This window comes from Tamandua tetradactyla, chromosome 3, assembly GCF_023851605.1.
Source record: "Tamandua tetradactyla isolate mTamTet1 chromosome 3, mTamTet1.pri, whole genome shotgun sequence".
NCBI classification, from domain to species: Eukaryota; Metazoa; Chordata; class Mammalia; order Pilosa; family Myrmecophagidae; genus Tamandua; species Tamandua tetradactyla.
In genome coordinates, this window is record NC_135329.1 from 765595 (window position 1) to 791271 (window position 25677).

Here is a 25677-nt window from a genome sequence, read left to right on the forward strand (position 1 = left end):
AACATCTTTCCGAAAGGGACATCAGGAAGCAGAGGGAATATTTAGGGATAGAATATAACAGGGTCTTTTACGCATTACATGCACAAAAAGGATATGATGAACTTGATTCCACATTAAAGCGGCTACTTTCTCCCCCTAACCCTAAAGTGGTAGAAACACAGAAGATGGAGGAATAGCTGTCCAGAGGGTCTCATGAGAAAGACAAAAAGAGGTATTCTGAGAACCACTATTGGGAGAATTATTTATCACCTTTTGAGCCATTAATAAATTGTTTGTTTATTAGCACAGACAAAAGATGATTGCTGTGATGCTAAATCTGACCAATACTAAAAAGATACTCTAACTTTGTCATTTGACATGAAACTAACATCTAAAGGCCAAAATGGCCCTTGAAGCCCCTGAAATAAAAATACTAATAATAATCTATACCTAGTAATAATTTAATAATAGGAGGAGGAGAAGGTGAGAAGGAAGAAAAGCAGTTGTAAACGTGTGCCTGGTGTTTTACATAGATTACCGTATTTAATTCGTCGTAGGTCTGCAGGTCACTTGGGTAAGTTCGCAGCTGAGAAGTGCGGGAACGTGAGCAGGTTCTGAAGCCCTCGTGCCTTCTCCACGTTGAAGCCGCCACTGCATAAGGGAGGAGAAGGGCGGGAGGGACGCCAAGGAGCCGGCGGGCCACAGGTGGTGGCAGTACCCCACCTAGAGCTCCCGCAGCTGCCCGGGCCGCACAGGTCTGGCTCCCGCCCCGCCCCTCCCTGCTCTTGGCAGCAGCGGGCAGGTGGCCGATGGAAGGGAGGGGGTCCTGCAGCCCCCAACGAAGAGCACCGGGGAAGAGGCTAGCGGAGCTGCAGGGCATCTGCGGCGCCGGGACTCAGGGTGGAAGCGCGAGGGTTTGGTGACGCGTCCAAGTGAAGGAAGGGAAAGCAGGAACTTAAACCCCAGCACAGCAGAAAGGAGGCAGGGAGAGTGGTCCTCCTGAAAATCTCTTTCTATAGTTATTCAGAAATTTGTCTACAGCATATTGGGATTTTGCTCTAACTCTCTCTAGAGAATGCAATTCTAGACTTATCTTCTTTATTATCAGCTCCCATAGCCAAGACCCTATGCTCAACATATAATTTTTTATTTTAGTGTGAATATTTCCTTTTATTTTATTCTTATACATAATTTTTAAAGCAAAAATTTATAATAGGTTTATGACAAAAAAGCAGTTCCTTTCCTTGCTTCTCGATACCTCCTAGTTCCAAAAGCACTTTCAATTATTTCAGCGATTTCTTCTGATATTTTATATCTGTATTTCTGAATAAAATTTATATTGCCATTTCTTGATGTGTCAATTTTAGAAAGTATCTATTTACTTTCAATTTTAGCAGATCAATATTTAATATATTTTAAACTACTACTCTTACATCAGCTCATCATCCTTTATTCTTGCAGTACCACCATGTTACAATTTTTGTTAATTTAGTAGTGTTTAAATCATTGTTACATTGTACCTACTCATTAAAAAGCCAAATAATGTCCTAAAAGTCTATGTCCTTTGTTTATAGCTCCACCTCCACAGATTTAATAATTGCCATTTATTTCTCTTGCTTAGTTTTCCAATAAAGTTATCTGTGATTATTTTCAGATGCACCATTAGACAGGCATATAACCACTGCATTATTTTCAAATGCTCAGGAATTTCAAAACGCACATCTGTCCCTTCTGCCCAGTAGCCTGTCTCCCAGCACTCTGGGGCCGCGGTTCTGAGGCCTGAGGCAGAGCTGTCCTTCGGGCCCTCCTTTCCTCTTTCTCCTCGTGTTTTCTCAGCAATCACACAATACAGACACGATTTTCTCTATCCACTCATCCCTCTTCTGAAGTTTACTGTCTGTCCTCCAGTAGTTTCCTGATGAAGGATTCACGGAGGGTAGATTTTCAGGGTATTTGAAAGTGAAGTTGTTTTCCCCATAACCTCACACTGAACTAAACATTTGGCTTGTTATAAGATGCCGAACAGTTCGTCATTTTCCCTCGGACTCGGCGCTCTGGCCTAGTCTCTCCTACAGCTTTTCAGCGCTATCCAGTGAGCGCGCTGTGTGCGCTGTGGCCGGCGACATCTCTCCACGCTGCAGCGCGCGGTGAGCTCCTGTGCAGCCCGCGCCGCCCGTGCGCCCTCACCCGCCTCCGTTTGTCTCTTTGCTGGAGAAGGTGGGATGAGTTAATCCTGCACTGAATGAGCGTGTGCTCTAGCGACGCCCTGCATGCTCTATCACCTAAAGAAGTGGAAAGTTCATCTCGCTCCGGGGAGTTTTAGCCAGCCGTTGCTATAGTAGGGCGAGTTTATTCGTTTCATCAGGAAACTGGACTTGCCCGAGAGGCACGAGAGGCGGGTCCAAGAGATTGACTGTTCCGTGGCCTTGAGTTCCAGGGCTCACCCACCCGAGCAGCAGGTAGCCACGAGCTGCCCACCCCCCAGACTGCTGACTAGCCTAGCTTAATAATTACTTTGATATACTTGTGTAGGAAAGAAAGAATTTTTCAAATATTTATAGGAACTGCATTCAAGAAATATTTGCAGATATCTTTGCAGCTTTGTGATTTCACTTGAGCTGTATATCAATGAACACCTGAGAAAGAAGAGCAAATTGATTAACTGAGATTTTTTTCCTTCTCAGGATAGATTTTTGTAGTGGAGTGTAGGTTTTCCAAGGATTTTCCATAGCCAGATACTAATAGCAAAAAAGAGAGAGAGAGAGAAAGAGGAAGGAATTCCAAGAGAGAATAAAGAAAATGGAAAACAATGAAAATAGAGAAAAAAGAAGACATTGAAGAGAATGGTTATCATGCATTTTTTAATGAAGAAATACAATTTAAAAGGTTGGAAAGAAAAAAGTGATTAGGCAACAGAAGAAAAATGAAGCCATATTGCTGACATTTATGAGTCAGTTTTCAGAGAACCAGCTCTGAAAGAATGGCGCCACCCCAGCCCCGCACCTGCAGGCCACCCTGGGCTGCTCCTGCCTTCCCCAGATGGACGGCCAGCGGCGGCCTGGGGCAAAGGTGGCCTGGTCTTAGGGTGTGAAAGTTAGAGACAAGACAAAATTAAGTTGGCGAAAGCACTGAAGGAAGGATTAAGCTTCACTAACGGCTCTCTGCGAGGACTGAGCAACCATCCTCAGAGCGCCGGTGGACTAGAGGACTGGACTAAACAGCCTCCCTGCCCGGAGCACGTTCCAGGTCACATAACTGAGGTTCCTTCTACGTGCCGTGAAGTCCGGCCTGTGAGTGCAACTCGGTGGGTTTTCAGTAACTTCATCAGGTGCTGCATCCACCACCACAAATCAGTTTTGAACATTTTAGCCCCTTCGACGCCTTCATGCCCACTTAAAGCTGAACCCTTTTCCTACCCTCAGCCCGAGCAATCACTCGGCTACTTTCTGTCTCTATAAATGTGACTTTTGGGGCCATTTCCTATTAATGGATCATGGCCTAAGTAGTGTCCTGTGCTTGGACACATCCACTCAGCACAATGTTTTGGGCTTATCTAGACACAGCTGGCCTCTGGGGCTGGTTGCTCCTTAGTGCTGAATTGTGCTCCACTGTGTGGGTCCACCACACCTCTACCCACTCACACACTGAACTGTGTGGTGCTGTGCGCGTCCACCACACCATCTGCACACTCACGAGCTGAGGGGCCTTAACGGTCTTTCCGACATTAACCCCGAGCATGATGCTGCCGCAGCCTCTCCCTGCAGGTCTGCATGGACGGGGTCTCCATTGCTCTGGGGTCAATACTGGGGTGGAGTCACTGGATCATACAATGGTTTTATGTAGCTCTTCCATAACCATCCAAACTATTTTCCAAACCATCTGCACCATTTCACATTTCCACCAGCATTGTATGAGTGTCCACATTTTGAACATCCTTGCTAAGGCTTACTATTCTCTGCCTTATTATAGCCAGTTTAGTGATTGCAAAGTGACAGCTCATTGAGGATGTAATTGCATTTCTCCAGTGACTAATGATGCTGGGCAGCTCATAGCATTTTGAAGTTACATGATCCCTAATCAAGCGCCTTAGTTTACAAATTAAGAAACTGACAGCCAGAGAAGTGATTTACCTAAGGTGATTCAGAATTTCATTGCAAAAATAGAATACACACATTTTAGCTCTATCTGGTATGTACTTCTCTATGAACTAGAGAATAAAACATATTATAAATGAAGTTGAGACCCCTCAACCACTAGATCCCACCTCTGAAGCAAAAATGAAGATCTCTGTGTCTCAACTCTCAACTCGTTTTCTCAATCTCTCCCCTGGAGCTGTACAGACACATGTCAGGGGAGAGCTCCAGAAGTGTCTGTGTGAATGAGTTAAGGAATGAATAAAAGCCACTAAATGTTGATGCATACTATGCACCTGAGGAGAGACCACAAGATGACAGAAACACTTTACCCAAAATGTGTATGTGAAAATCAGGTATACCTTTCGATCAGCATGAGATGGGTCACTTCCCTGCTACCTCCAAACTGAACATATGCTCACTACCCCACTTACACTTCCCAAGCCAAGTATTTTACCATCTCTTCATTATGGCATGTCAACAGTAACAAAACCAACCTTCCTGCCTTCACTTCACTCCCAACCTCTGCCCATTTTGTAAAATAAAAGCGTGAAGTCATTCCCCTGCCTTAAACCTGCTGCAGTCTAGCTGGTATTCTTAAGATAAAATCCAAAATATTGAATATGACTTATAAGGTCCTTCACAATCTGATTGCCTCTGCAGCCTTTTTCTGGTAAATAACACTCATCGCTTCCTCTGTGAAACATTCTCTAAGCCTTGCAAGCAGTGCATCCAGCCCCTCCCCCATCCCAGCTATCTTAAAGTAGCCCATTTCTGCTTTCATTCCATTTATTGTAGTACATTTTAATGCTAATTTAATTGGTTTTCTGCAAACTTGTCCCCAGAACCCCACATGCTTATATCTTGAGGCAATATTACCATGCCTAGAGCACTATTGATGTACAGTATTGATTTAATGAATAAAGGACTACAAATTTCTAGAATAGAAAAGAGAGGCAGTTGTCACCAGAATCATTTATCCTAGTCCCAGAGGTGGGAAGAGATGAGTGAATAAGAAACAGACAAATGAGTATATGCTCAATACCACACTAAGCAGGTGCCTTTATGGTTTCATTAGCCTTCAGAAGGAGCCAAGGTACATATTCTCACCCTCCTAGAACCCCAGGGTACGAGACATGAACCAGTTTCCCTGAGGGCACTCAGCCAGTGTCACAACAGGGACGCACGTCCAAGTCTCCTGGATCCAAACCACCTGTCTTTAAGTGATACTATGTCACCAAAGCAAATTCATAGAACAAATCCATTTTTATAATTGAAATTACAATCCCCACCTAACAGTTTTCTGAGATAAGAAGAGAAATATTTACTTGGAGCAGAAGTTCTGTAATGTATTAGTTACTGATTCAACCAAATTGAGAACTTATTCCATGTAAGTCATTTTATAGAGGCCACAGGAATTTTCAAAAAGTATAAAACATGGCTCAAGGAGGTCATCCTCTAACTGAGTTATTCACATAAAGATATAACTAGAATGTGAAGTAATAGAAAGAAAGTACTGTTTGAATGAAAGGAAAGCAAAGGTATTTGAGAACCAGGACCAAATCAAGGGATCATATCAAAGTATGCAACTAAGTGAGTGAGCCTTAAGGGCAGTGTGTTGAATGAAACAGCAAAAACAAAAAGATAAATATCATGCTTCGTCCATATGGACTAACTATAATGTACAAACTTGGTGAACTGAAGTCGAGGGCATGGGTTACCAGACTGGGGCTTATTGCAAAGACTGTAAGATCTTACAGCAGCCACATCTATTCAGGAGGCGTAACTTCTAAACTCTGAGATACTGAGCTGTTTGTGTGTAACCTGGCCATTCCCTGGAGCTTTGGGTGTTCGGGTGATAGCCAGCACTCTGAATTAGAGCTCTAAAGCTATGAAAGTCAGTACCCTATACAGCAACTATTAAAAAGTCAAAAAAAAGTGATCAGACTTCAACTAGAGGTAGGAATGAAGCTGATCTGGATAAGACTAAGGCAAATCAGAACAGGGTAAAGGAAAATATGGTCCTTATTTTAAAACTTCAATAGCTGTTTGATACCAAAGGGAGAGATGCTTATTTGGTGCAAAGTTTATATTTTAGGTAATGCATTACCTAATTTAACTTGTATGGTCAGTTTACTTGAACACCATAATTTCATGGACTCTTGAATAGGGTGTGAGATCTTGCTGGTTTGTATAGGTTAGTGTGATGCCCTGATATATCCCTAGAGTAATCTGGGTAGAGAATAAAAAAGTGTCTTCAAAGTCCCCTTGTAGGACTGGAGAGAAAGGATGAAATATTCATCTTCCCCATCTGGGGAATTCCTGATATTCTTGCAAACAGTGGGGACAACCAATTCAATAGGCTGCGACCTCGATCTTGGGGATTGTGCTAGTTTGAAAAGATGTATGTACCCTAAAAAAGCCATGTTATAATCCTAATTCCATTTTGTAAAGACAGCCATTTCTTCAAACCCCTATTCATTACTACATGTTGGAAACTTTCATTAGATTATCTCCATGGGGATGTGACTCAATCAAAAGTGGTTGTTAAACTGAATTAGGTGGGTCTTGATTAGTTTACTGGAATCCTATAAAAGGAAACATTTTGGAAAAAGTGGGAGATTCTAAGAGAGTGGGACAACATAGCCACAAGAAGCAGAGAGTCTACCAGCCAGCGACCTTTGGAGATGAAGAAGGAAAATGCCTCCCAGGGAGCTTCATGAAACAGAAAGCCAGCAGGGAAAGCTAGCAGATGATGCCATGTTCACCATGTGCCTTTCCAGATGAGAGAGAAACCCTGACCATGTTCACCATGTGTCTTCTCACTTGAGAGAGAAACCTTGAACTTCACTGGCCTTCTTGAACCAAGGTATCTTTCCCTGGATGCCTTAGATTGGGCATTTCTATAGACTTCTTTTAACTGGAACATTTTCTCAGCCTTAGAACTAGAAACTAGAAACTTATTAAATTCCTCTTTTTAAAAGCCATCCCATTTCTGGTATATTGCATTCCAGTAGCTAGCAAACTAGAACACTGGTCCATCAAAAAGTTTGAATTGGATCTCAGGGAAATGATGGACAAAACAAAGTATGCAAATATGAGAATCATCGGTGTTCCAGAAGGAGAACAGAAGAGTAAAGGGCTAGGAAAATTAGTGGAGGATATAATGGGGGAAAACTTTCCAACCCTTATAAAAGACATATATATGCAAATCAAAGAAGCTCAATGAACCACAAAAAGAATAAACTCAAATGCCCCAAAACACATGCTAATCCATCAAAGAATGACAACTTTTGCAAATACATGGAGATTAAACAACACACTCTTAAACAACTAGAGGGTCAAAGAAGAAATTGCTAGAGAAATCAGTAGCTATCTGAAGATGAATGAAAATGAAAATACAACGTATCAGAACATATGGGATGTGGCAAAGGCTGTGCTGAGAGGGAAATTTATTGCCCTACATGTCTATATTTAAAAAGAAAAAGCAAAAATCAAGGCCTTAACTGCTCACCTGAAAGAACATAACAAAGAACAGCAAACTAACCCCAAACAAATAGAAGAAGAGAAATAACAAAGATTTAAGCAGAGTTAAATGAATTGGAGAACAAAAGGACAATAGAAAGAATCAATATAACCAAAAGTTGGTTCTTTGAGGAAATCAAAATTGACAGACCACTAGCAAGACTGACAAGAAATAAAAAGAGAGCATGCAAAAAAAAATCAGAAATGAGAAGGGGGTCGTTATCACAGACCCTGAAGAAATAAAAAAAATCATAAGAGGATACTATGAACAACTATATACCAACAAACTAGACAACTTAAATGAATTGGGAAAATTCCTGGAAACACATGGACAAGCTCCACTGACTCAAGAAGAAATAGAAAATCAACAAACAAATCACAAATAAAGAGATTCAATCAGTCTTCAATAATCTTCCTACAAAGAAAAGCCCAGGGCCAGATGGCTTCACAGGGGAATTCTATCAAACATTACAAAAAGAACTGCTCAAACTTTTCCAAACAACAGAGGAAAAAGGATATTACCTAATTCATTTTATGATGCTAACTTCACTTGAATACCAAAACCAGGTAAAGATGCTATAAGAAAAGAAAACTATAGGCCAATCTCCGTAATGAACATAGTTGCAAAAATTCTCAACAAAATACTAGCAAATCGAATCCAACAACACGTTAAGAGAGTGATACACCATGACCAAATGGGGTTTATACCAGGAATGCAAGGATGGCATAAATATTTGAATTTATTGAAGAAAACAATTAATGTAATATAGCACATTAACAAGCCGTAACAGAAAAATCACATGATCATCTTGATTGATGCTGAAAAAGCATTCAACAAATTCAACATCTTTTTCTGATAAAAACAATTCAAAAGGTAGGAATCAAAGGTAACTTCCCCCATATGGTAAAGGGCATATATAACAAACCCATCAAAAGCATCATACTTAATGGTGAGAGAGTGAAAGTTTTCCCTCTAAGATCAGGGATGAATCAAGGATGCTCTCTGTTACCACTATTATTCAACATTGCACGAGAAGTTCTAGCTAGAACAATCAGACTGGAAAAAGAAATAAAAGACATCCAAATTAGAAAGGAAGGAGTAAAGCTTTAATTACTTGCAGATGACCTGATACTATACTTGGAAAATCATGAGAAATCTGCAACAAAGTTGCTTGAGCTAATAAACAAATTCAGCAATGTGGCAGGATATAAAATTAATGTACAAAAATCAGTAATGCTTCTACACATAAGCAATGACCTCACTGAGAAGTCAATTAAGGAAAAAGTTCCATTCAAAATAGCAACTAAAAGAATCAAGTATCTAGGAATAAACTAAACTAAGAATCAAGTATCTAGGAATAAACTAAACTAAGGATACTATACTTGGAAAATCATGAGAAATCTGCAACAAAGTTGCTTGAGCTAATAAACAAATTCAGCAATGTGGCAGGATATGAAATTAATGTACAAAAATCAGTAATGCTTCTACACATAAGCAATGACCTCACTGAGAAGTCAATTAAGGAAAAAGTTCCATTCAAAATAGCAACTGAAAGAATCAAGTATCTAGGAATAAATTAAACTAAGGATATAAATGACTTAAATACAGAAAACATTGCTAAAAGAAATCAAAGAAGATCTAAATAGGTGGAAAGACATTCCCTGCTCATAGATAGGCAGGTTAATGTAGTTAAGAAGTCAGTTCTACCCAAATTGGTGTACAGATTCAATGCAGTACCAATCAAAATTCCAACAACCTAACTTGAAGTCCTGGAAAAGCTAGTTACCAAATTCGTCTTGAAGGGAAAGAGACCCCAAATACCTAAAAGCATCCTAAAGAAGAAGAATGAAGTGGGAGGATTAACACTCCCTGATTTTAAAACTTATTATAAAGACACAGTGATCAAAACAGGATGATACGTGATAAAGATAGAAGTATTGACCAATGGAATTGAATCAAGAGTGCAGAAATAGACTCCAATTCTGAAATGGTTTCTCCAAGAATTAAAAACTACTTGGTTATGTTTTATTATCAGTCTTTCTTGAGTGAAAGTAACCTCTTGTTGGTGCCTTAATTTGGACATGCTCTTGGCTTTAGAACTGTAAACTTGCAACTTAATAAATACCCCTTTTTAAAAGCCACTCCATTTCTGGTATATTGCATTTCAGCAGCTTACAAACTAAAACAGGTGGTATACAGGAATCCTGTATTTTATGCATGAATGTCTTGTAAACTCACAAATTCTCTAATAATAATTTTAAAAGGTTATTACAAGTGGGCAATGGTGGCTCAGCAGGCAGACTTCTCACCTGCCATGCCAGAGACCCAGATTCGATTCCCGGTGCCTCCTCATGTGAAAAAATAAAGGGAGGAGGGGGCATTACAAGAAAAAAAGCTACAGACTAACATCCCCCATGAATACAGATGCAAAACTCCTCAATATTTAGCAAAGCTTATGCAGTGATATTAACAGATAATAAAACATGACCAAGTAGTTTTTAATTCTTGGAGAAACCATTTCAGAATTGGAAAGTCATAATTACATTACTAAAATAACAAAAGATAAAACTAGCCAATCATCTCAATCAACACAATATAAACATTTGGCTAAATTCAACACGATTTTTTTAAAAATTTTCAGGAAATTGATAATATAATGGAACTTTCTCAATCTTTAAGGGACATCAATTTTTTTAAAACTTACTATTTTGAATATAATCCTAACAGTGAAAGAGTGAATTCTTTTCTCCTAAGCTCAAGAACTAAACAAGGATGTCTAATCTCACATGTATTCATCATGAGATCCTACCCCTGTGGCCCAATACAGATTGGAAAAGGCAATTTAGCCTGTCTACACAGAGACCAGTGGTTGTCTATGTACAAAATCTCAAAGAATCTACCAAAAGAAACTACTAGAGCTACGAAGTGAGGTTAGCAAAGTCACAAGCTATATCCTCAATATTCAGAAGTTAATTGTATTTCTATACAGTAGCAATGAACAATTGGAAACTAATACATGTATATCTATGCCTACACATACACACACACAGAGGCAGATATGTAATATGTATATCATAGGGAATTCTGTTTGCAATGTTTTGGCTTGTTTGCTTTTGGGGGAGCATGGGCTGGGAATCAAACCTGAGTCTCCTGCATGGCAGGTGAGAATTCTACCACTGAACTACCTGTGCACCCTGGAAACTTAAATTTTTTATACTAATTATGATTACATAAAAAAAACATGAAAGGCAGCTGGAAAACCAACAAAATATGTACAAATATGCTGAAAACTATAAAACATTGCTGAAATTAAAAACCTAAATAAATGAAGAATTACACCATGTCCATGGATCAAAAAACTCAATATTGTTAAATTGTCACTTTTCACCAAACCAATTTATAGATTCAATGCAATTTCAATAGAAATCTGAACAATATTCTATAAGAAATTTGCAAGCTGATTCTAAAATCTGTGTGGAACAGAAAAGTCAAAAGAATTTTGGAAAAAAGGAACATATTGGAAGACTCAAACTAACTGATCTCAAGACTAAAGGTATAATAATCAAAATAGTGTGGTGCTGACCTAAAGATAGATGACAGATGACAGACGGATATGATGAACACATGATAGCTGATGGGTAGATAGGTAGGTAGGTAGGTAGATTAACAGATAGATAAATGGATAGGTAGAGACAAACATGGGTGGGTGGGTCTGAGAGAGAACCCAGAAATAGACACGCCAATTGATGTTTGACAAAGGTCTAGGAAAATTCTAAGGAGAAAATACAGTCTTTTTTTATAAATGGTGCTGGAAAAATTGAGTATTTGTATTTTTAAAAAACTTTGACTTTTACATTTAATCATATACAAAAAATGAACTTAAAATCAATTATCAATCTAAACATAAGAGCTAAAACTATAAAATTTCTAGAATAAAACATCGGAGAAAGTCCTTATGATCCTAGTATAGGCAAAGATTTCTTAGCTAGGACACAAAAATTAAAAAACCAAAAGAGAAAAAAATTGATAAATTGGACTCCATCAAAATTAAAATCATTTGATCCTTAAAGACATTAAGAAAATGCAAAGATAAGTACAGAGTAGGAAAAAATATTTACAAAACAAATATCTGTTGAAAGTATCTAGAACATAAAAAGAATACTTACAACTAAATAAGAAGACAATTTCTAAAAATGGGGAAAATATTTGAATGGATATTTCATCAAGGCTAAAACACAAATGGCAAAAAGGCTCTGAAAATGTGCTCAATTATTAGTCAGTAAAGAAATGTAAAGTAAAACCAAAATGAGGTTTTTTAAAGGTTAGAAAGACTAATCCTAAAGAGATCGATATTATCAAGTGTTCACAGGGGTATGAAGGAACTAGAATGCTCACATACTCCTAGTATGAACACAAAACAGTATACTGTGCTGGTTTGAAAGGATGTATGTCCCCTAGAAAAGCCATGTTTTAATCAAAATCCCATTTTGTAAAGGCAGAATGATCCCTATTCAATTATGTATGTTTGAATCTGTAATTAGATCATCTCCCTGGAGATGTGATTTAATCAAGAGTGGTTGTTAAGCTGGATTTGGTGACGACATGTCTCCATCCGTTTGGGTGGGTCTTGATAAGTTTCTGCAGTCCTGTGAAAGAGGAAACATTTTGGAGAATGAAAGCAATTCAGAGAGAGCAGAGAATGCTGCAGCACCGTGAAGCAGAGAGTCCACAAACCAGCGACCTTAAAGATGAAAAAGGAAAATGCCTCCCAGGAAGCTTCCTGAGACAAGAAGCCAGGAGAAGAAGCCAGCAAACCAGAACATATACCTATTTGGGAAAATAAATTAGGAGTTTCTTTAACAACCCAGCTGTTCTAGCAATAGGTTTTTAACCAGAAGAAATTAAGCATATGGTTCCTCAAGAACTTGTACGTGAATATCTATATTAGCTTTATTTGTAGTAGCCAAAATTGGCAAAACCCAGATGTTCATAAATAGGTGATTGAATAAATAAATTATGATACAGTCACACAAGGCAACACTCTCCAGAAATAAAAAAGTGATATATGAAAACATGGATGATCATCGTTATGAGGAGTGAAAGAGGCTATGCCCAGAAGACTGTACACGGTGTGATTCCTTCGTGTGACACTCCAGACATGAAAAATTACAAAGAAAGCAGATCAGTGGCTTCCAGGACCTGAAGGTGACGGGAGAGGACTGACGCAAAGGGGCATGAGGGAACTTTTGGTGACAATTAAAATGTTCTCAATCATGATTGTGGAAGTAATCAAATAACTATATACATTTGTTAAAACTCACTAAACTATACACTTAAAAGTGAGTGTGTTTTCTATTTTATTATGCCTTGTAAAACGAATTTTAAATGGTACAGTAAAAAATTGATAATTCCTGAAATAAATGTAAATATTTTACTAAAAAATATGAGGAGAAACACTAGAAAAGAAAAACAATTCACAGAATTAAACGTGATTGCCTCTGGGAAGCAGGACTTAGAAGTGGGAAGAGATACTTCAAAGGATTGTTGCATTTCATAATTATTCCTTCTGCAATCTTTGATTTTGAAAATAGCTTTGATAAAAATGTTTAATGTTTTTAAAGTAAATGTATAAGAATACTCAAGAAATTTTTCTAGAAAAAAGAGGCAGGTGTCATGTTGGTGCAAGAAAAAATAAGTCGATGGAGCCCGGGAGTCCATCACAGAGCCACAAATACGTAAGAATTTGATGAATGATGAACATGACATTTTTAGATCATTGAAGAAAGGAAGATCAATTAAGTTAATGAATCTGTTTGACAAATGACTTTCCATGTGGATAAACATCAAATTAAATCCCTACATTACAACATACCTATTTATAAAAATAAATTCCAGGTGGAATAGAAACCTAAGTATTTTTCACAAAACTTTAATATTATTAGAAGGGAATATAGAAGATTATCTTTATGGCTTCAAAATAGGGAAGATTTTCTTAAACATGGTACAACAAGCAAAAATGAAAAAGGAAGCTGACAGAATTAACTATATCCAGACTAAAACTTTTGATGAAAAAAAATGCCCGTTAAAAAGAAGTTGGAAGACAAGAGGCACACTGCAAGAGAGTTTTCCAGCACGTGCAATAGCAAAAGATTTGTCTTCCAGATATAAAAAGAAATCTTACAGATAATACAAAACAACCCAATAGAAGAAAATGGGGACCAAAGATATAAATGCAATTCAAAGAAGAGGAAGAGGAAATGCCAATACTGAAAAAAATGCTTGAGTTCTCTGGCAACCAGAGGAGCATATCCTAAAACAACGAGAAGCTATTTTTCACACAAGACATTGAGAGCAGTTTTAACCATAGATAATCTCAGTGTTAACACATTGTGAGGCAGGTGCTCAACCAGTATGCACCTGGGGCTTACCTGTCCTGAGATGAAAACATGCTTTACCTTACCTTTAGGTATCTGCTCTAGAGGACATGTGCACACAGTTCAAGGAAATCTGGACACGTGCACTCACTGTGGCATTGTTTCCACAGTGAGAGACAGAAAATGAAATGCTCATGACATGGGAATGGATAAATAAGGTGTGCTGACTAGCTGCAGGTGAAGAGCCATGCCAGCCTTGTGTTAGAGAAGATGGAGGTGCAGGAAGAAAGCCAGGGAAAAAAGGTGAGCTCTTACCTGAGTCCTGCAGAACACTCCTGCTGTATGTCCTATGGAGAACTCCCTAGCTGGGTTTGGTTCGGGGCGAGGTGGGGGCCTCTCTGTTTCTTAAGAGCTTTGTCCAAATCCAGGTTCAGTGTCCACGTATCACTGCCTGTAGCTGGCCATCTCCAGTGGTCAGCGTTCAGGCTGAGAGCAGGTGCTGCGCTGTGCAAGGTGGGGCAGCAGATCTGCCCACTCCTGCTCTGGAGAGGACCCTGACGCATCCAGCAGGTGGACACCAGGACCGAGGGCCTCGCCCAGAGCTCTGAGGCTCGGGTCTCGTCAGGCAGACGGCCCTCACATAGTACACAGGGCTCGAGGGCGGAAAGTGGGGATGAGAACACCACAAGGAAATCACCACTCGAGGCAGGTTTTCAACCCAGCCCATAGCATCGCTTAAACACTCAACGTGTAAGCCCAGGACTTGCAGGCCTTCCTCTGCCTGTGAAAAACCAAATAAGTTGTCCTTTAATTGTCCTTTGTGCTGTGTGGGTGGGACGTGTGGGCATTTCTAGCAGAGGCTCCATCCCTATCCCAGAACCTTCTGTGCGCAGAGCCATCCTCACCCCCACCCACCCAAGTCGACTGAACGTGAGCCTCAAGCAGCAGGACGCAAGGGCATGTCCTCCGAGACAGCAAGCACCAACTGCAGAAACCCCACCGACACTTTTGTTCTTGAGCAAGGAATCCCAGCCGCGAGGACGACTCACCCCCCGTGTCCATGTGCATTTCACAAATACTAACTCAGATTAATGCATCCCTTTGCACTTGGCACGCGTGCCCATCCGTCAGAGCAACCGCAAATGGGATTGTGACAGAAGATCCATCTAAGCAGAACACCACGCTCCTTCCAAGTTCTGGACAATGTAACCCACGGACAGGCCAAAGTAAATACCGTGTGATGAGCAAGCATTCCTGCCTGCTCTTAATTTGTCAGATTCATTACATATGCTTTCAAGAACACCTCTAAATTTTTTTTTGACGACACATTTGATCCACATTTTTGAGTACGATTAGATGTAATTTCATTTTTGCCAAAGTTAATGCCTTTTTCATGGCTCAAAATGACCCACAAATTTTGTGAAATACCAAATAACAGAAATGTGGTGAAAGTTTTTAACAATATTTATTATGCAAGCCTTATTGAAATACAGTTATCTGTACAAGTGTTTTTAAGCATCATGTAAACTTGAGATATAATGGCATATTTTTGTAGACATTCCAGATGGTAAAACACCTAAAAATCCTTAAATAATTTTTAAACCATGGCATAAACAGTTTTTGCTGGCATTCCAGAAACCCACGCATTTTATTAGCATATGCCTCCTTGTCATGTTCAACAGTCCCTAATAATAACCAAAACACTTAGCACATAAATAGCATTGATAAGCTGAGCCAAACTATAAAGTGGAGAGACATTATGGTGCAGTGGCAGAGCCCTGGAAAAACACCAGGACAGATGGCGTCCAGTCTTGGCTTTAGCACTAACCGTCAAGTCTTTGACAAGTGTCCTCACCTTTGTGAGCTTCTTTTTCTTTCTCTTTTACAGGAGAGGTCACCACCAGGGTTTCCTGAGAGCCGTGGTAAAAGGTCTACATGCAAGTATTTTATTTGGGAGACAATCCCAGGAAGCGGAAGGATAAGGAGAGCGGAAGAGTGAAGGGGGCTCCGGTGGAAGGACACCGGCTACTGAGCTAACCGCTCCTTTGGGTGACTGGCGTGCGTGTGCTCCCGGAGCCCTGGAAACATCAGCGCAGCCCGCCCAAGGCAGCCGTTTCTTTCTGTGACGCACAAAGCATCTACACGCGGCAACGGGGACATAGCCACAGTCAGGACAGGAGAGGCAAAAGCCCAAATCCTGGGTAAAGCACATATGAACACCCCGTCTAGAGGTGTTGGAGAGGAGAATTAAGATGAGGGTCAAGTGTGAAGAGACAGCAGCCAAGGGCGTGGGGAGCGGGGAATCCTCGCGCTCTGGAGGATGTGGCTCCAGGTCTGGAGCATGCGGCGTGCAGGCTGGTCCCTCCACGCACAGGAAACTCCAACCGCTGCTACACCTCAGCCCATTTTCAAACTGTGTCAGAACTCCCTAAATGTTTGTCAACAAAACACACATAAATGCACACGCACAAGTGCACCAATTCCTAGAATCCTGCCCAAACCCAGTGAGTAAGAATCTCTGAAATTAGGATTCAGGATTATGCAGTTTAAATGAGATGAGATGATTGCTAATGTGCAGCAAAGTTTGAGAATCCAAGGTCCAGGCCACGGCGACGGAGCCTGGCCCTGACCCCACGGGTGAGGAGCTGCTGCCTGTTCCAGAGCGCGGACGCAGCCCAACCCAACCGGCCCTGCTTTCTCTGCAGCCCAAAGCCTAACAGTGTATTTCATCAACAGCCAGAAATACTTAAGATCAGCAATGCTTAACAAATTCAATTATGAGCCACCAAGAGCAGAGGAGAATGAGACTTAACGTTATTTAAAATATAAAATTTTCTCATTACAGTACAGTATTCCCTAAACCAAAACAAAAACCAAAAGAAGATTCATTGCATGTCCTTTTCTTACATTTTCATCAGCGTGTGCTAGGAGTAGATTAAAGTTTCTATATCAAAGCTTTTCAGGCTTCTGAAGTGCTTAGCCAGTATTGGAGAAGCAAAAACCATCAAGTGTTGCTTTTTGCTGTGGAATAAAAAAAAAAGCAGAAAAAACAGATTCTGTGTGATAGAAAAAGACCAACAAATCATGAAAGATAACAACCTGAATAAGAGTCAACAAAATAAGTTTTTTTTTTAAGTAGATACAACTGAAATTCATAAAGAAGGTTCAGGATTTAAGAATTATCAAATAATCTGTCCATTATATTCTACACCAGTCGCACACTCAAATATGGATCTAATTCTGGAGTCCTGATATACAAAAAAGAAATATGAAAAACTTATAAAGGACTCAGAGAGCTAGACCCTGATAATAGGCCTAGAAAACACTGTTTAAATCAGCTTAAGTAGTGAAAAAAATAAAAGCAATGAACTTATTTCATGTATAGTCAAGGAGAAGTATCTTGTTAAAGCAAAATTCTCTAAGAAATGATATTTATTTAGTCCTCTTGAGGCATCAGAATCTTGACTTCATTATTTAGCTAAAAACTCAATAACAACTTTTAGAAAGATGCTGTAACCCAAATCTTTACAAAAACACCAACTAAGGCTTAACTGAAAATCCACATAATGGAATAGACTTACATGTAATTTCATTTCCAGTGAACTTGGGCAAATTTATGCATATCTAACCATTTATGATACACAGGTGGGCTCTGAAGCCATTTCCAGTGCATTCATTCCACAACACTTATCAAGGAGTTATGTGCCAGGTGTTATTTCAGGTGCTATATGTAACGGCAGTTAGCAAAGCAGGCAAAAAACTGCCATCATGCAAGTCAGACAACAAACATAACAATGAAGTCAATTACACAGTATTTTAGATGGCAATAACCCAGTAAAGAATAAAGCTTGAAAGGTGGGAGAGAATGCCGTAAATGAAGTGGGGGACAGGATACCCAACCTGGATGGGGTGAAGACAGTGTGTCTCGGTGGGAGGGTAGGAGGTGAGCGAGGGCCGTGGGGAGAGAAGGGTGGGGCCATGAGAAAATCTGGGAAGGACTTTCCAGATAGCGGTCAGCAATTACAAAAGCCTATGGTGCGAAACCGATTGTCCGAGGAAAAGCTAAGGGGTCAGCGTGCCTGGGCCAGAATAAGCCAAAGGGAACAGGGCAGAAAATGAGGTCAGAGAGGCGGCCAGGGGGGGCAGGGAGGCGGGCAGGTGTGCGGCAGATGCCAGCCGCTGTACAGGACCGTCCTCGTGCTAAGTGTAGAATAGATTCGGGGAAGGGCGAGGGCTGAGGAGGGAGAGGAGGTGGTTCTAGCATCATCCCAGGGGAGAATGGAGGCTCGGAGAGTCATCAGGGCGTCTTCTGAAGGGAGGGCCAGGAACATCTGCTAATGGACCTGTACGTGGGGATTGAGGGTGAAAGGGGAGCAAGGGTGACCCCAAGGACTTTGGCCTGAGTGACTGGAAGGAGTTGAGATGAGGGGCCTTGAGAGGTGGCTGCTGCTTCCTGTTTCAGGGCTTGCTTCCATGTGTGGAAAGAACGAGAACGCCAACTGGCCAGCCTTGCCCTGTTTCCTTTCTGTCTGGCTTGGTTGGTTGGCTTTAGCTAATGTTAGATAAGACTGGTAGAGCTTAAGATTGGGAATTTTATAATTGTGTTTGGCCTTGGAACGTTCATTGGCTCCGATTCTGCAGAGGCTTCTTCAGAAGCTGGGAAATGACCGGTCACTGCTACGTGACAACATTAGAAGAAGCCTCCTTTCCCTGTGATGGCATGCTTGCACAGATTAACACGCTTGTACAGACACACATGTGCACATATACTCTTTCACAGTTTACAAAGCATAAAGAAATTTGTTGTTCTAGATACCTGTATCTTAACAGCAATATATGTTATGGTAGAGAAAACCCTGTATGGGAAATCCGTGCTGATGCTATAATTCCCCATGACTCCTTAGGAGACATACTTATTTTACAAAGTCTCAGTTTTCTCAACTATTACAAAAAGGAAATAATAACTAGCTTAAGGGATTAGGTGAAAAGTTACATGAAATATTTATAAAAGGGTCTATAGAACATATGAGAATTTTATTAAGGATGAAAATTTTATTGAAATGTCTATATGTTTTCTTTTTTAATCTTATTTTTTATTTTTGCAAACATACACACACTTCCTTCCCCCCTCTCCCCAGCTTCTGGTATCCTCTTATGCACTTCCCTTCTCTGTGATTTTGCAATTTCTTGTCATCCCTTACAGGTGATATCATACAGTGTGCCCTTGTGCACTTCACTTATGCCACTGAGCATGTTTTCAAGGTCCTTCCATGTTGCAGCACGTGTCAAAGCCCCATTCTTTCTTATGACCAAATAACATTCCATCGTGTGTATATACCACATTTTGTTCATCCATTTTTCTCTTGATGGATACGTGGGTTGTTTTCACACTTTGGCTACTGTGAATAATGCTGCTATAAACATTGATACATAAGTACTTGTTTGAGAACCTGTTTTTGCACACTTTGGCTGTATACCAAGAAGTGGAACTGCCAGGCTAGATGATAATTCTGTATCTAACTTTGGGAAGAATCACCACCTTGCTTCCCACTGTGGCTGCACCATTTTACATTCTCACCAATAATGCACTAGAGTTCCAGGTTCTCTGCATCCTCTCAACACTTATTTGCTATTTTTTAAATAATAGCCATCCCTGTGGGTATGAATTAACATCTCATTGTGGTTTTGATTTGCATTTCCCTAATGGCTAATGATGTTGAGCACCTTTCATACACTTGTTGGCCATTTGTTTACCTTCTTTGGAGAAATGTCTATTCAAGTCCTTTGCTCATTTCTAAAATTGGGCTGCCTAGGTATCTACTCAGAGGACTTAAGGGCAAAGACACAAATGGACATTTGCACACCAATGTTTATAGCAGCATTATTTACAATTGCAAAGAGATGGAAACAGCCAAAATGTTCATCAACAGACGAGTGGCTAAACAAACTGTGGTATATACATACGATGGAATATTATGCAGCTCTAAGACAGAATAAACTTATGAAGCATGTAATAACATGGATGGACCTAGAGAAAATTATGCTGAGTGAGACTAGCCAAAAACTAAAGGACAAATACTGTATGGTCTCACTGATATGAACTGACATTAGTGAATAAACTTGGAATATGTCATTGGTAACAGAGACTATCAGGAGATAGAAATAGGGTAAGATAATGGGTAATTGGAGCTGAAGGGATGCAGACTGTGCAACAGGACTGGATATAAAAACTCAGAAATGGACAGCACAATACTACCTAACTGTAATGTAATTATGTTAAAACATTGAATGAAGCTGCATGTGAGGTATAGTTTGTTTTTTTTCTCTCTATTATCGTTTTATTTCTTTTTCTGTTGTCTTTTTATTTCCTTTTCTAAATCGATGCAAATGTACTAAGAAATGATGAATATGCAACTATGTGATGATATTAGGAATTACTGATTGTATATGTAGAATGGAATGATTTCTAAATGTTTTGTTAGTTAATTTTTTTAATTAATAAAAAAATTGGGCTGCTTGCCTTTTTGTTGTTACATCTTTATATTTTCGGGATATTAAGCTCTTATCTGATAGAGGGTTTGCAATTATTTTTTCCAATTATGTGGATTGTCTTTTCATATTCCTGATAATTTCCTGTGATGTACAAAAATTTAATTTTGAAGAAATCAAGTTTATTTTGCTTTGTTTCTCATGCTTTGGTGTCATATCTACATTATCAATTTCAGATCAGGAAGAATTGGCCCTGTATTATCTTCTAATCGTTTTATAGGTTTTGCTGTTATATGCATGGCCTTGATCCATATTGAGCTGATTTTCGCATGTGGTGTGAGATTAGGGTCCACCTTTCATTCCTTTACATGTGGTAGTTTTCCCAAAACCATTTTTTCATCATTGCACATATTTGGCACCTTGTCAAAAATCAATTGGCCATTGATGTTTGACTTTAAATTCTGTATCGTTGTTTCGCATGTCTATCTTTATACTAGTATCAAACAGTTTTGATTTCTATAGCTTTGTAAGTACAATTTGAAATCAGGAAGTGTGAGTTCTCCAAATTTGTTCTTCTTTTTCAGACACTGTTTAGCAGTTCCATGTGAATTTGAGACTCTGTTTTTCCATTTCTACAAATATGACTACTTGAATTTTAATAGGGATTGTAGTGAATCGGTATATTTCTTTCAGCAATATTGACATCTTAATGATACTATCTTTTCCAACCTGTGAACATGGCATGTCTTGCCATTTAATTAGGTCATCTTTAATTTCTTTCAGTTGTGTTTTATAGTTTTCAGTATAGTCTTTTATATCCTTGGTTAAATTTATTCCTAGATAATTTATTTTTTAGATATTATTCTAAATGGAATTTTTTCTTAATTTCTTCTTTGGATTGTTCATTGCTAGTATATAAAAATACAATCATTTTTGCATGCTTATCTTGTACCCTGCTACTTTTCTGAACCCATTTATTACCTCTAATAGTTTTCTCATGGATTCCTTTCTTGCAGATTTTCTATAGATCAGATCATACCTGCAAATAGAGAAAGTTTTACTTCTTCCTTTCCAATTTGTCTGACTTTCATTTCTTTTTCTTGACTAATTGCTCTGGTAGCCTTGCTCTGTTAAAGTGCCATGGACAGAACACTGTATATTCCTTCCTAATTTGAATAAATATCGTTTTTTACTTTAAGTTACTCTCCTGGGCTAGTTGTATAAGTTGGAATTGATTTGCTATATAATTATTTAGTATATGTTACCCAGAGAGTTACCATAATTCCATCAAAACCCTGAGCTAGGCCAAACCTCAAAGCGCTAATCAAATAATGAAGAAAATGATAATTCAGAAATTGTTTGAGATTGCTGTCACTTTGGCTTGCTGCCAAGCCAACAAACAAGAGGTGCCAAGGCTGGGCCTAAAATAAGGTCCACGTGAGCAGACGCCCTAGCGCCTCTCTGGTCTTCACAGCCCAAACCTCGGTGGTGGGCAGTGCTAGAGCCTCTCGGCCTTGGGTTTGGGGAAGGGCAACATTGGCATCCACCCGCACCTGACTACTGTGTCGGGCACCTCTCACCGTCAAGTCATTTAACTGTGTTTCCTACTTGTCATGGGTCAAATAAGAGCCTGGAGTGAATGGTTTCCTCCTATGGAGTGGCCACTGGAGAGAGCTAAGTCCATGTTGCTGTCACTTAAATTAGCACGAGATTCAAAAACAAAGGAAACTATTTTAATTGCTTTAAGCGCCCCAAATCATGAATTTGCATGAATAATTCCTTCATATGTCACTAGCCTCAGGCCTGAAGGTCTCCTGATTTATGGAGCATAAATAAATCTAACGTCACAAGCACACACCTGGGGGGCTGGAGAAAAAACAGGAGTAGTTAATTATTCAACTTGTACTGTTGACTGACACAAAGGAAGGGGGAGTTGGAAAACTTGGCTTAGCCAACCAAGAGCATCTAATATAATGGTATTAGTCCCATTTATACATGAAGAAAAATAATCTTTATCTCAAAGAATTTAAAATAAAATAGCCAAGGTATGATCTTTAGAAAAGCCAATTTCATCACTGAAGAAAGAAGCACATGCCCCGGCTCCAAGAAAATAAGGTGGGGTCAGGAAAGTTAGTCTCAGTGTCTAAGTACCAAGGTTAACGGAGCAGAACTGTCTGGAGTCTATCAAAGCTTATAGAACAGGCCTCTGAAGTGATTTTCCCAGTAGCAACCAGTGGGCCTTTACCTTTTAACAGGAGCATTCAAGTCCAGGCGGTGCCATATCCAACCAGGCTCTCTAAATTTAAAAGATCCCCCTGGTTTCTAAACAAACATCACCAATATTATTAATAGTATTATTCACCAAAGTGAAAAAAAAAAGAAAACACTAAACACAATGGCAGGTATAGAAATTCAGCATTCTTGGAAAAGAATTAGAACTTACTGCCTGAGCAAAAACTGAATTGCAACTTCAGCTAGGTTTTTTTCAAAAGTAGTGGAACAAGTTGCAAATAACATGAAAACCGCAATATACAACTTCCAATTCAAAATGCAATATGGTAGAATGAACTCAACCTGTACTTCTCCCTCTGAAAATCCTATTGGATGACAGAAAGAATAGGAACAGAAAGGATGATACTGGTACTTAAAGGGATAATCTCATCAGATAAAACTGAATTTATGGAATTGGGCTACTGTGGAACCACCTCAGATGTGAGAATTTAAACAACTCAACATAGTTTAAAGAGGGAACCCAGGAGAAAAGAACAGAGATGAAGGGAAAACAAATTCAGAATTGGTAGATTGGTAGAATGCGTGAGTCTGGGTAAACACTGAGAAAGCACACAGGAAATGGGTACTGTCTGTAAAGTTTGTACATTGAAATAACTCTTGAGGTAAATTGGGTAACTGCTGGGCTGGAGAAGGCAGTGCTCCTAACTCTCAGGAAGAGGGAATGTGCCCTCAGAAATCATCGATCTCCTTTACAGATAGAAAAAAAATTAAACACAAAATCAGCAGGGTTGACTCAGCATGGCAGTGAAATCCCCTAAAGCACTTTATCTTCAGACTATTGCATTTCCTATATCCTCAATCTAGGGAATTCTTCAGATTGCCAACTTGTTCTTTCACAGTAAAACCTTCACAGACAGCTGGATGTTGGCATGACTCACGTGTAGCCACCACAAGGCAGCCATCAGCTGCCACGAGTGCTGGGCCTGTAAGAGGAAACCCAGAGTGGTCACAAGTACTCCGTCTTCGTCTTTCACTTGAAATTGTGATCCTACCAAAAAGTATCAGACATTTGGGGGAAAAAAACAAGAGACTGAAAGGGAAGAGTCAAATTAACTACTTGCTTAGAGAGGTAGAAAAATTAATCACCAAGAAAATACATAAATGGATAAAACAGAAGAAAACTTTTTTTTAAAATTAGTATTCTCTGAGGGACTCTAGAGACAATAAAATGAAAACATGAATCTGTGGAAATATGACAAGAAAAGATTTGGGGAACAATAACACATGACAGAAAAAATGTCTGTAGAAGGACAGGATGGTTGAATGGACACAATCAAAAACCTAGTTATTGATTTGAAAGGCCAAAGAGTATTTCTGAAAAATATATTAATCCTCAAACTGGAATCTTTTATAAGAGAATGAAATTCAGACAGAGAGGGAGGCAGCCACAGGAAGCAAGAGGCTAAAACGACACCCAGAAGAGAAGGAGAGGCCAGAAGCTTCCAGATGTGCTTGCCCTGTGACAGCGCCAACAGCACTGGCAGCCAGCGCAAAGCAACAGTCTTCAGAGAGAAAGCACCACTTTGGTGATGCCTTGATTTGGACACTTTCCCAACCCCAAAACCATGAACAAATAAATTTCCCATTGTGTAAAAGACAATTCAATTTAAAAGTGGGCATAAGACTTAGGGATATCTCCAAAGATATACAAATGGTCACAAAGCACATGAAAAGATGCATAACATCATTAGCCACCAAGGAAATGCAAACCAAAACTGTGAGATACCATTTCACACCCATTAGAATGATTGCTATTTAAAAATCAGAAAATAGCAAGTGTTGGAAAGGATGTGGAGAAATAGGAACACTCATTCATTGCTGGTGGCAATGTAAAATGGTGCATCATAAAATGATGTGGAAGACAGTTTGGTGATTCCTTAGAAAGTATAGAACTATTATCTGACCCAGAAGACCCACTACTCAGAATATATTCAAAAGACTCGAGAGCAGGGATTCAAATGGATATTTGCACATCAACGTTCATAGCAGCGTTATCCACAACTGCCAAAATGTAGAAGCAACCCAAGTGTCCGTCAGCCAATGAACGGGTAAATACAATGTGATATATACACACAATGAAATATTATTCAGCCATAAAAAGGAACGAACTCTTGATATATGCAACCACATGGATGAACCTTGAAGACATCATGTTGAGAGGAAGCATGGCAAGACAGTGGCATAGTGAGTGTGGAATTTAGTTTGTCCTCCAGAGCAGCTAGTAAATAGTTAGTAATTGTATGGACCAACTACTGGGGGAACATCAGTGACTGGACACACAGTGTCCACCAGTCTGGACGGGGTGAATAGCTGAGACCCCACACAGAACTGTAAGTTCCCAAGCCATGGAGTCCGGCAACCCTTCCCCATGGGCACAGTAGGCTCATTCCCCAAGGGGAAACAGTCTTTACTAGCAACAGGAAATTAGCTCAACCAGGCTCCAACTGTGGAATTAACAAATTCTGACTAATGAAAACAGGCCTCAAGTACAGATAAGCCTAGAAAAAGCACTAAAGAAACCAGGAATTTTCACCCCAGCAGAGGCTGATGGGAAAAAAAAGCCAGAGGCTTTTTGAATTGGACAACACACAGTATTGGAAAAGGGCTGGACCCCAAGAAAAGGGGGCACATGGAGCCTGGAGATAAACCAACTCAACTACTGATTGACAAATCCCAGGAGCAGGAGGCAGGCTCTGAAAAGGCTTTTTTTGCTTTTCTGTACTCCTTAACAGCTCATTAGATAGAACTGGAAGCACTTTCAGGTTCCAGCACTGCCCCAGGCAAGTGCAAAATTAAGCTTGTCTGAGAGACAAAGTAACTGGTCAGGTGGAAAGGGTTAATTCCCTAAAGGGGGTGTCTTTCCCAAGAAAAGGTGGCAGGGCTC

At 39.7% G+C, this 25677-nt stretch overlaps 1 long non-coding RNA gene across 1 annotated transcript in view; it reads right to left on the reverse strand.

Annotated features, from left to right (window-relative positions):
• LOC143675919 (uncharacterized) overlaps positions 1-16087 on the reverse strand; it is a 108672-nt gene extending 92585 nt beyond the window's left edge. Inside the window, exons 1-2 of the long non-coding RNA XR_013171680.1 lie at positions 15868-16087; positions 518-630 (exon numbers count right to left, since the gene is read on the reverse strand). This is a non-coding gene — a long non-coding RNA (uncharacterized LOC143675919). The remainder of the gene's footprint in view (positions 1-517; positions 631-15867) is intronic.
• Positions 16088-25677: the final 9590 nt, after the last annotated feature.